General features: G+C 48.0%; 1 protein-coding gene across 2 annotated transcripts in view; it reads left to right on the plus strand.

The window, feature by feature from the left end:
- Positions 1–287: 287 nt before the first annotated feature.
- Cers4 (ceramide synthase 4) overlaps positions 288–12,762 on the plus strand; it is a 38,457-nt gene continuing 25,982 nt past the window's right edge. Inside the window, exons 1-2 of one of the 2 annotated variants that reach the window (NM_001107117.2) lie at positions 288–330; positions 670–855. The gene's annotated coding sequence lies outside the window, so the exon portion shown is untranslated. Of the gene's footprint in view, positions 331–416; positions 856–12,762 lie in introns of those variants that run through there. The other variant, XM_006248804.5, reaches the window with a different exon arrangement.

Here is a 12,762-nt window from a genome sequence, read left to right on the forward strand (position 1 = left end):
GAGGCCTGCGTAATGATTCAAGCTTCCTTTGTAGAGACTAGCAGTGCATCTGAGAAACGGACTGCAGGCAGAACGGCAAACCAGAGCATCACAAAGAAGAGACCTTGGACTGGAAAACAGGGAACAGATGAAGCACGAGCCAGAGAGAGTGCCCAGTAGACGCTGCTGGGTTAAAACATCAGAGACAGGATCTGCAGAAACCTACAGCAAGGCTGGAGAAAGGCCAGGTGTCCAGAACAGCCTCTGGTCGGGGCGGGGCCTGACAAAGCCGGACTGGGCTAGGGACCAGGCCTTGGCAGTCAAAGGAAGAGGCTGAAAGCAGGGATTGGGGTGAGGAGTGGCAGACCAAGGGTTGAGTGGAGTTGGGGGCCGGTCCTGGCGGCCGCGGCGGGGCGGGGGGAGGCTGTGGGCGGGGCCTGGAAGCTCCGAGCAAGTTAGTTTAGGGCTGGGTTTCTCTCTAAGCAGGGTCGGCTGCAGGATTAGGGGCTGAGAGCGGGGTCTGGAGGCGACAAATGATTGTAGGGCGGGGCCTGGGGAGGGGCCTGGTGGCGTGGGGGCGAGGCCAGGCCGCGGGTTGGGCAGTTTAGGGTTCAGGGGTCTTAGACTAAGCGGTTCTTCGCGAGCACTGGGCCGGAGAGCACTGAAGCCACGCCCCTATCCCCTGCTCAGACCACGCCCAAGGCCCCATCAAACTCCTCCCGGAGGCCCCCTCCGGTCCCATTTCCTCTCTCGCGGGTGGAGGCTTAGTAGAGAGGAGTTTCTCGGCCCAACGCGGTCTGTGGCGTGTCTACGGTGTCTTCGGGTTAGCTGGTCCCCGCACCGCGTCGGCCTGCATCCTGCTGTCTGCACCCCCAGGTAAGCAAGCGCCCCTCTCTGGGGGCGCCGCCCTAATAGTTACCCTCGAAACATTCTCCTGTCTCTCCTCCAGGGCTTAATATTGCCTTGGTCGGAGCCAAAACGATCACTAGTTTCCCATCATTCCTCCCACAAGGTATTTCTCAGGGTTTCCCATCTGCTTGGGGCTCAGGTTGCATTCTCCGGAGAGCTGTGGTGCCTCCGAGGGCGCAAGTGCAGGTGGTGGACGTGACAGGAAAATGCGCGGGAGAGAATGGGGGCTGTCGTGACGTGGGGAATCCGGACTTGTGAACGGGCCCTGCGCCACAGGAGTGTCTGTCACCCAAGAACTGGTGCAGAGCGCCTGCTGAGTGCTACTGACCCGCGAAGGCCGCAGGCACAGCAGGGTCTTGACGAAAATCACGTAGACCGGTCCTCTGGGAAACAAGGTGGTTTCAGATGGTGCCTGGAGTGTGCAGAGCACCATTCAAAGGGGGTTGGAGTGTAGTGAGGAAGCGTACGGTGTCTGAGGGAAAGGGGCAGCCTGGCTTGATAGCACCTGCTCTGGAGAGCTTTCTGGGCCCAGGCAACAAAATCCTAGGGAAAGGCCCAGGTTGGTGTGTTTGCAGATCAGAAAAGAGGGTGAAGGGTATACGGGGCAGAAAGGAGGTAGGAATTGGTTGACCAAGCTTGGAAGGCAACGAGGAGCCATCAGTTCCATTCTGTGGGTTTTGTGTAGGAGGGGTGCTTAAAGCAGTAAGTAACAGCCATCTGATTGTGTCTTGAGAGGAACATCCTGCACCATGTAGGGAAAGTTGAAAAGACACCGGGGCAGCCCCAGCGACTGTCGGGGGTGGGGCTGTGGGTGGGGGCTCTGATGGAAGGTGTGTGACATGATAGGAAGTTAGAAATTCTTTGTTTCCCCCCCAGAAGGATTGTTTCATGCTTGTTTGGAAGCGAGAGGTGAGGAATATCTGTGGAGCTTTCAGAACCGAGCTTCTGAGAAATTGGAAGGGGCCTTATTTTATTTTATTGGGGGGGGGGTGGGTGGTTGAATCCAGGGCCTTGTCCTAGGCAAGCACTGCAATACTTTGGTTGTTTCCTTCTTCATGTATTTGTACACACATGTGGTGTATATGTGTGTGTACATGTGTGTGCAGGTATGTGTCTGTGTGAGCTCAAGTGCTGACTTCTTATGCCTTCCTCTACCACCCTTCACGTTATGCTTTGAGACAGGGTCTCTTTACTGAACCTGGAGGTCATCACACTTGCACAGCAGGCACGGGCAGGACTCACTGAGTTGTCCGTCATCATCAGCTTAGCCTGAGGTTTTATTTTGAGACCATCTCACTAACTTGGGTAAGCTGCCTTTGAACTCATTCTGTAAGCTAGTCATGCCTTGGGCTTGCAAAATCTATGAGCTGATATGGGGATGTGGGAGACAGGGCTGCCTAAGACTGAAGTTTGGGCCCAGTCAGGGACCTAGGCACTAGTGTGGTCTCCAGTCGGGTGACCTGGACCTATCGGCTGGATGCAGAGCCCCGAGAAAGGAATCTCAGACTATGAACTTGTCTTGGAAGCCCCACATCCTTGACAGCTGGAATCTTCCCAGCCAGAGATGCAGTTTGGGTCAAGTTCCAGTAGCGACACTCAGCATGCCTTGAGCCTTCTTGCAGGGAATGCTGGGGGATCTCCTTTCCCTATCTTCTCACTTAAGGAGCTTATTTTCCGGAGTCCAGGAGAGAAGAGGCAATAGACATAGAACTGGGAACTCCTGGCTGCAGGAAAGGGTTCTGAATTTCTGTTTGCCTGTCTGCAAAATGGGTCTGAAGTACCTTTCTCCTTAATGAGTCCGCAGCTGTTGATAGTACTTGAAAATCTCTGCCCTTTACATTCCTGAGAGCCTGTGGTTGGCTTCCATGCCCACTCTGAGATAAGGAGAACACTATCCACTTCTAAACCCAAGGCCATTAGCCGTTGGAGGGGTGAGGGGAGCATCTAGTTGGCACAGTGCCTGGGAGGGACTGACTATTTAGCAAAGGAGCCTCTGGGCTTACTAAAGATGACAGAGAGAGTGAGTAAAGGCCCGCCTCCCACCCTGGGATGACACAAGAAAGCATTGCACCCGGGAATGCTCCCCTCTGATCTGGGTGCCCCAGGTTGCTCACAACTCCAGCCTGGGCTTGCAGAGTGGTGCAGCCCTCAGGCTAGTGGGATCACCTCATTTTCCCCAGTTGTAAAATGGGACCAATGGTATTTAAACACCCTGCATAGTTAGAAGAACTGAGGACAATACCTGGCTAGTAATCAGTGCCTGATGAAATCAGTCTGTTAACATAGGAATATTGCAGAGTTCATGCCTCAGGGCAGAACTGAATGCAGTAACATGGCTTGGCTCAGAGAGTCAGGAAAGGCCTCCTGGGTGGGTGACACTTCTCTGTGTTCTGGGTTACATGGTATGATTTGATTGAAGATAGAGACACTGTGGGATGAATTTATTCTCTCTTATGCTGGAGGACCAGCCTCTCAAGGACTGAATGTTGGCAGCTTCCTAGAAGCCCTTTAAACAAATATTTATTTACTTTACATCCAGACTGCAGCTCCTCTCCTTCCCTCTCAGTCCTTCCCCATCCCCACCCCTCTGCCCCATCCATTTCCCCCATTTTTCTTCAGAAAAGGGGAGACTGCAGTAAGATTAGGTGTATCTTCTTGAGGCTAGACGAGGCAGGCCAGTTAGGGGAAAGGGATCTAAAGGCAGGCAACAGATTCTGAAGTAGCCCTACTTCTGCTGTGAGGAGGTCCACATAACGACCCAGCTGCACAACTGTTACATATCTGCGGATGACCTAGGTCAGCCCCATTCATGATCTCCTAGAAGTGTTTTTTATCGTGATACAAAAGGCACTTTTAGCAAGGTAAGTTTTGTGTATCACATCTTTTATCTGATCTAGGGTTTGTCTTGAAGGAACCATCACCTAAGCAATTTGCAGCCATACCTAATTTCTTCCCCGGTATGTCTCGGGACTAAGTTATGCAAAGGCTCTGAGAACAACCTTATAAAATCTCAGATAACAACCACTGAGAAAAGGCTACTTCAGAGCTTAGGTGCCAACCCTCTGGACATCATGCCAGGTAGAATGCTACAGTGATTCAGCTAAGAATGGATTGGGCAGAAGAACGTATTCCAAACCAAAGAGGATCAGCAGATTCAAGGCTCCAAGCACATTGCTGGGTGCTTAGAGAAGTAATTAGGAGAGATATGAAAGGACTTTGAGATCCATGGGGGCTGGAGAGATTACTCATTGGTAAGAGCACTTGTTCTTGCTTGCAGAGAACCTGAGTTCAGATCCTAGCAGCCCCATCAGGTGGCTTACAACCACTTGGTGAAACTCTAGCTCAAGGGAATTTAATGCCCTCTTCTGGCCTCTTCAGGCACTGTAGTCATGTTCTTGTGTTCTCCTTCCTTCCCCCACCCCCAACACCTATTAACCAACCAACCAACCAACCAACCAACCAACCAACCAACCAACCAAAAACCTTGAAGTCTAGAGGATAGAAGGATGGCTAGGCCTCAACAGGGAATTTATGTTATTTTGATCCCAGATAACAAAACAGTGGTGTGATGGCAGGAGCCAGGAGACCAGAAGAGAGGTGACTATTCTAGATTGAATGGAGGTTTGGATGGGTGAGAATTCAATGCATCTTGGATGGCCTAGGTGGGATGGAGCTGTGGTTGGAGCAGACACTGATGTGTGTGGCTGGCATGAGGGGACGACTGTTCCGTTGAAGTCAGCAATCTGTTTCTGGTATCTGCCCTTTGTCATGCCTTTGGACCCCAAGCTGGTGGAGGAGTGACACAGGCAGGCTTTGGAGGAACAAAATGGGAGCTGGCTGGACAACAAGGCAGGAAGTAGGTGGAAACAAAGAGTCAAGGGTGCTATGGATGTAGTAAAGGGGAAATCTGGTTAGTAGTGTGGCTCATTGGATAAAGACCCTTGCTGCCAAGTCTGATAACCTGAGGTTGATCTTCAGAATCCATATGGTGGAAGGAGAGACCCAATTCCTTCAAGTTCTCTTCTGAGCCTCACATACACTGTGGCACTCTACCCACATCCACATACATGAATGAGTAGAATGTTGAAAGAAATAAAAGGAAGGTCATGTCTAGAGACCTAGGTCAAGGCAGAACTCTTGCTTAGCAAGTGTAAAGACTGGATTAGCCTCTCCCACACTACAAAATAAATGCTTAAATTAAAATATAAATAAGAAACTGTCTTGGAGTGTTACTGGCGAGAATCTTCCTCTCAGATGTACCTGTTCTTCTCCTCCTCTGCCCTTTTTACAGCACTTTCAGTTTATTCATAGTGGGGTGTGTGTGTGTGTGTGTGTGTGTGTGTATTGTATATGTGTGTGTGTATTGTATATGAGTGTTTGTGTGTGTGTATTGTATGTGTGTGTATTGTATATGTGTGTGTTTGTGTGTGTATTGTATATGTGTGTTTGTGTGTGTGTTTGTGTGTGTATTGTATATGTGTGTTTGTGTGTGTATGTGTGTGTGTATTGTATATGTGTGTGTTTGTGTGTGTGTGTATTATATGTGTGTGTATTGTATATGTCTCTGTGTGTGTATGTGTGTATTGTATATGTGTGTTTGTGTGTGTGTTTATTGTATATGTATGTGTATTGTATATGTATGTGTTTGTGTGTGTGCATGTGTGTGTATTGTATACGTGTGTGTATTGTATATGTGTGTGTGTATTGTATATGTGTGTTTGTGTGTGTATATTGTATGTGTGTTTGTGTGTGTGTGTATTGTATATGTGTGTGTGTGTGTGTGTGTGTGTGTGTGTGTGTAACTTGTAGGAGTCAGCTCTTCTACCATTGGGTACCAGAGACTGAATTGGGTCAAGTTTGGTGGCCTCTGTGTACCTTTACCTGTGGGGCAATCCTGCCTCCTCCTTCAGACCTTCTCTAGGGCTTCTTTGGTTCCTTTCTAATGGGTCCCCTCAAACTCAGCATGGCTTCTGTCAGAGAAACGTAAAGAAGCCTTTCTCCTCTCTCAGTCTGGACTCTATATCTTTGTTGGTGATGCTACCATCTGTCCCAGCATGGGTAGTGCTCAGCGACTTTTAGGCTCCTGATACCATATTTAGGCCCAAGGTTCCGTGAGTGTCTAAAAAGGGATTTTTCTCTGCCAGCAACACCCAGGAGTCCCAGTTTGCCCTGTTATTGGTTTTCTCCCACTCCATCCCTGCTTGTGTTATTTATATCCAGTGGTGTCAGGAACCTATGTTCCTAGAGGAAGAGACAGGAAAAAGGATGAGGAGGCACATCATAGGCAGAGGGACCAGAAGGTGCCAAGGCCCCAGGACCCCCACACACTTGGTGTGTGCTGGGGCACAGCAAGGGGCTGACGTGGCTAGAATAGGGACAGGGAGGGAGAGTTCTAAGAGGAGCAGAATAAGAGGCTGAAGGTCCGAGGACCTGAACATCAACCACAGCTCACCCTTGGAAGTCCTTACTCAAGAAGAGAGGAGTAGTTGGGACTTTTTGCTTTCTAATTTTGTTCCATATGTGTGTCGACGAACCCTAAAAAGATCAAGACAGGGCCATACCTTTTTTCCACCAGGGCAAAACATCTTCTCTTTACACATGGTGGGGTGGCCCAGGGAAACGTCCTAGAAGGGCCTCGATTTCCTTCTTGATCAGGGGCAGGGAAAAGGAGTTAGCTAGGGAGAGAATTCTGATTGTCAGTATGGAGGCAGGAGTCGGTGAAGGTCAGGCAATGCATAGAGCAGGGTGGCAGGCTACAGGGGTCTGAAGGATGCAAAGATGATGACCTGGAACGGAAACCATAGGAGCCAAGCAGGTGCGTTCTGAGGATGGGACAGCTACTGACCAGTGGCTCCTCTCTCCACAGATGATGGAGACTAAACTTGTTCCTTTTCCCTGGGCCTCACATGGGCAAGAGCTGGTGATTTGGTTCTGGTCACCTTCCCCACTCCTGCTACTGACGAGTCATTCACCTGCTCTGGCTTCATTGAGCAGATTTTGACCCCAGTTTGCTGGAACTGAGATCCAAAATGAATTAATTTTGAGGTAGAATCTCACTGTGTAGCCCTGGGCAGCCTGGAATTATCTATGTAGACCAGGCTGGCCTTTAATTCACAGACATCTGCCTGCCTTTGCCTCCCTAGTTGTGTCTTTAAAGGTGTGCTACCATGCCTAACCTTTACTGAGTCTGGATACTGTGCTGGGTGGTTTCCCTCTGTCCCTCTCAAAATTTGTGGCAGGTACTCTTTGACCCTTGTTCTGCTTGTAGGTGTGGCAGGTATAATGGGCTCACTTCTGGGGCTGAGGCAGAGGGCCTCTGTGGGTCTTTCTGCCCTCGTGGATCATTGACCAATTCAGTCCCTTCAAAGGGAGCAGACAACCAGGGTGGTGGTGGTGGTGGTGGTGATTTGAAAGCCCTGTGAGTCAGTATTATGAGTGACCACATCGGGATGGCTATCAGGAGGCAGATCAACTTCACTTAGGGTAATTCAAAGCTCATAAAGTTTTGGGGGACAGAGGGTAAGTAGTATATCCAGGATGGGCAAAGGTCATTGGTTGGGGGCTTCAGGTACCTGAAATGCCTCATTAGCATGGGGAAGCATTTCAGGAATCTCAGGTGCTAGCTGAACAGGTTTTGTCTAGAGAAAGGAAATCAATCCTGTAATGTAATTGAAGCTACGTGACATTCCTTAGGTTGAGGCTTATGTGGGGGCCTAGAATTCCTCAGACAACGTCAGAGAAGAAGATGCCCCACTAATGTATGGAGTGTCCCATAGTGTGTCGAGCCCAGAGGCTATCCAGTCATGGTGACTTTGACTTTAATTAGCAGAGTTTTCACATTGGTCTGGGCTTCTGGGAGGTGATAGGGAGTGATGGAGAGAAGAGAAGCAGGCCTCTGTCGGAGAGATTGGTGAGGACAGTTCTATGTTAACGGCTGACCCTGACCTATTCGCTGACCCTGGCCTATTGTCATTTCTAACCAGCATTCCTTCTGCTGTGGCCCTGCCACTTTCAGTGTGTCTTAAATCCAATGCTTGACTTGCCTCAGGACCTTTGGACTGGCTGTTCATTCTGGCTAGAATGACCTGTTTCTCCACCTTGTCTCCTGCACTTAAAATGTTACCATCTCAAGGATGCTTTCCTGACCAGTGTCTTTTCTTTTTTCTTTCTCTCTTCCCCTTTTTCTTTACTCTTTCTTTTTCCTTTCCCTTCTTTGTGTGTGGAAGCACATGTGGAGGGCAGAGGGCAACCTTAAGTGTCCTTCCTTCTAGGCAGTTCACCTCTTTTAAGACAGGGCCTCTCACTGGGACCTGGCACTTTCCAATTAGGCTAGGCTGGCTGACCAGCAAACCCCAGGGATACGGCCTCTGTCTCTGCCTCCCAAGTTCTGGGATTACAAGTGTGTATCCCCAGGCCTGACTTCCTTTCTAAAATGTCGGTTTTAGAGATCAAACGCAGGCTCGTATACTTGTGGAATACACTTTGCTGACTGAACCGTCTCCTCTGACCTGTCTTTCAAAGGTAGCCCCTGGGTTTCTCTTTATCCCTTTTCACATTCCCCTCCCGGCCTCATTTCTTCTCTCCATAAGACTGGTTGCTGCCTGATATAATGAAACAAATAATTAACAAACTATACCGTGTATCCCTCCTGCAACTCTTTTTATATTTTTGGTTGTGAGCCTAGCCTTTTTTTTTTAACGGCTGAGCCATCTCTCCAGCCCCTGCAACTCTTTTTAAAAACATAAATTCTTGAGATAGTAATACAGTTTGCTCAGTTCCCTGTGGAGACTCCAGTAGTGTTGTTGATCAAATGATGCTAGGCATCTGGGTACTCTAGATACAGCCTAAGTAGAGATCAGGCCTGATGTTAAAATGAGGCTCAGTTGGGGTACAGATTCATAGAACAGGTGAGCTTACCTTCTGGTTCTCAGCTTTCTATTTCTTCCTCTATGATCTTGGGTGATTCTGTGCCTCAGTTTCTCCAGCAAGCTACAAGATGATAGAAGCCACCAGTCTTCAGTAGAAATCTCAGTTGTGGCTTCTTGGAGACATAGGTAGAGGCCGAAAGGACTTGGGGATGAGTCTTGTTTAGTTAGACTTTCCTGGACCTCTGATGCTGAAGCAGAGTATTTAGATTTTCTTGTTTTCTTTTTTTCCTGAATCGGTCTGAGGATGAAGGGGCTTCCTCCATTTTGTTTGGTGTGGGCCTCTCTCGAAAAGTGCTATTTAGGTTGAGGCTGGATTTGGAGCCAGCAATAGACACTGTCTTAGGATTCAATAGAGCGGTGGTTCACAACCTTCCTAATGCTGTGACCCTTTAAGACAGTTCCTCATGTCATGGTGACTCTCAACCATAAAACTATTTTGTTACTACTTTATAACTGTAATGCTGCTACTATTATGAATTATAATATAAATATCTGATATGCAGGATACCTGATGGGTGACCCTGTGGGGGTCGTGACCAACATGTTAAGAACTGCTGCTGTAGAGGAACAGAACTGATAGACTCAACATAAATTTCAAAGGGGATTTGTTAGGTAGGCTCACATGACATGCACTGGGCAGACCAAGAGTGGCTGCCTACGTGCCGGAAAGGGTGAGAACCCAGTAGCTGCTCAGTCCTAAAAGGTTGGGTAGCTCAGTTGTCCAATTTGGTCCTGAAGGCCTGAATGATTCTTGGAGAGTCTCCAGTCTCCGGTGGAAAGTCGAAGGAGCCGAGTTCTAGGGTTAGCATAGGATGGTGGCTGCAGTGGCAGCAGCAAGTTAGATGCATTCACAGTAGTTAGTGAAGACAAACAGGCAAAGGAAAGCTGCTTTCCTCCCAGACTTCTTTCTATCTGGGCTGCTGCCGGAAGATGCTGCCCACTCTTGGTGGTGGGTAGGGTCTCTTCAGCTAATTCTCTCAGGGGATACCTTCAACTGAGTCTAAGAGGCATATATCTTAGCTGACTCCATAATCTGGTCAAGTTAACAACTGAAATTAACCATTATGGTAGGATTTGGGTGCGTTTACTACCTTCTAGCCCTATCCTATGGGCAAGTAGTTGTAAGCCAGAGTAATGAAGTCCCAGCAGAGGCACTGTACTCCTTGGAGACATGAAGAATGCCCTGAGCTAGCCTGGGAATTCTGGAGGCTTTTTGGAAGCAGTTGTTGGAAAAACGTCTTACATGCAAGGTCAGGTGGGCGTCCTGGGATCAGTTAGTGGAAAAGGTGAATGAACGACTCAATGGAGGGAACAGCCAAGGTCATACCTCGAACTGCCCAAGGTGCTGTTTCTGAAGTTTGCTTGGATCTTGGGAATCTGAGGACACAGGCCGAGAACCATAGAGTCAAGGTGGGGTTGGGTGGAGTGGTAAGAAGAGCCTGGTAACCATGGAGACCTCACCCTGTCAGACTAGGAGCCCTGAGAAGCCCTCAGGCTCACAATCAGAAGGGATGGGTAGGTTTGAACTAAGAGCTGCTATTGGATTGGTGTAGGAAGGACAGATAGGACCAGAGTGGGCTTCCTCTACCTTCCTGCTACCACCAGTGAGTATTAATACCTCTGGTCCACTAAGAGGCTGCGTGCGATAGTTTCACTGGGAATCCACATTTTTAGCTATTGCATTGGCAAGGAACCTCAGCCCACCCATCCAATCTAGAAGAAGGATGTGTGCCCCGTGCCTATTGCTGCTCCTGTCTCCATAGGATGTTCCCACAAAGCCTATTACATCTGGAGGGCAACCCATGTAGTACAGGGCTATTTTCACATCATCATCCCTTTCTGTTTCTTTCCCTTAATATAGGGTCACAGGCAACATGGATGCTGTCATTCTTTAAAACATGACAAGTCTGGGGCTGGAGAGATGGCTGGCTCATCTGTTAAAAACTGATACTACTCTTCGGAGGATTTGCTTCCCAGCAACACTCCGATGGCTCACAACCTCCTAGAACTCCAGCTCTAGAGAATCTACTACTTCTTTTTTCTTTTTTTAAAGATGTATTTATTATATATGAGTACACTGTTGCTGTCTTCAGACACGTCAGAAGAAGGTATCAGATGGTTGTGAGCCACCATGTGGTTGCTGGGGTTTGAACTCAGGTCCTCTGGAAGAGCAGTCAGTGCTCTTAACCACTGAGCCATCTCTCCAGCCCGAATCTAATACTTCTTCTGGCTTTTGTAGGCACTTGCACTTATGTGCACATATATGTATACTTATATATGTATATAAATAATTAAAAATGAAATATTTAATCAAAGCAAAACAAAAAGAAACAAACAGCCACAGGCATGGTAGCCCAGGTACTTTGGAGCCCAAGGTATAAGGATCATAAAAGCCTATGGCTAGCCTATGAAATTTAGTAAGACATGTCTCAAAATAAGCAAAAGAGATGGGCATGTAGCATCTGCCTAGCATCTTCCATTGAGGGGTTAGGGATGTGGCTCACTGGTAGGATGCTTGTCAAGAACATATGAGATTATGGGTTCTAGTACCACAAACAAAACAACAACAAAAATCCAAACAACAACATCACCAACAATGAAACTAAAGCTAAGTCAAACTTAAATGTGTGGCCACTTGCCACCACCGCATGAGCCAGCAGCATGACGATAGAAGTCGATTTTGTATTTTGTGTTTGTTTTTATGGACACTTTGCTTCCCTGCAGATGCTGGTTTGCCGAGGGAGGAAGGGGAAGTCTCTTTTGAAAACAAACATTTAGTCATGTGCCCCTTAATGACCTGGAGGCACCTAGGACTTTTGGCAGTGGGTGAGTCTGTTTGTAATGTGAATAGTTAGTGATTCCGTCTGGCTTCTTGCTTTAATGAAGAGACCTTTTAAACAAGAGCCACTGAGCTGGGAATGTAGCTCAGTTGGTAGGAGGCTTGCCTAACATATTAAGAAAACCCTGGGTTTAACTCTGACCAGGGTGGTATATGCCTCTATCTCAGCACTTAGAATATGAGGGAAGGGCGAAGAGTTCAAGATCACCTTTGGCTGTATAGGGAGGCCAGTCTGGGATACAGAAGATCACATCTCAAAACAAAACAAAACAAAACAAAACAAAACAAAACAAAACAAAACAAAACAAGGTGTGTTGTTGCATGCCCTGGGACAGTGAGGCAAGAAAGTGGCAAGTTTGAAACTCACTCTCTCTCTCTCTCTTTCTTTCTCTTTCTCTCTCTTTTGGGTAGGGGAGAAGGAGGGAGGGAATGTGAGAACACAGTATACAGTATACAGTGCTGTGGTTAAAATTAATATTAATTGGGGACTTTTAACCCTGCCTTTGTTCATTCGTTTCCCAGATAAAAAGACAAAAAGTTTACATTTATAATAAGCCTTAACACATTAGAGCTGGGCAGAGATCAACCCCCGATTGCTATTTTGCCTACTTTCCTGCCACTAACCCTGAGTTACAATTTGTCCTGGTCCACTCGGGCTGCTCTTATTCCAATTGGCCACGCTTTCACGACTCACCTGCCCCATGGTGCTCAGTGGGTAAAAGCCATTGCTGCTCACCCTGAAGATCTGAGCGCGATCCCTGCTGCTCACGTTGTAAGAAGTGAGAACGGACCACTGAAGGCTGTCCTCTAGTCTCCACACGTATACCAGGGCCTCTATCCACGCGTAAGTGTGCAGTAAACAAACCAACAGATGGATAATAAAGAAAACAGACTAGAGTTCTGGGATGTGGCTACATGGTAAAGTGTTTGCCCAATGCATGCTCCCGGTTCTGTGCCCATCCCCACCCCAAGTATAGACAGGGCAGTAGACATGAAAACTGGCCACACAGGTTCCCATCATTGTTGCAGTAGTCTGCTCTCTGCTGGCTTCGCTTTGCCTTGAGACTTTTGGATAATCCAGTTTATGAGTGGGTGGTTATATCTCTT

This window comes from Rattus norvegicus, chromosome 12, assembly GCF_036323735.1.
Source record: "Rattus norvegicus strain BN/NHsdMcwi chromosome 12, GRCr8, whole genome shotgun sequence".
Taxonomy (NCBI): domain Eukaryota; kingdom Metazoa; phylum Chordata; class Mammalia; order Rodentia; family Muridae; genus Rattus; species Rattus norvegicus.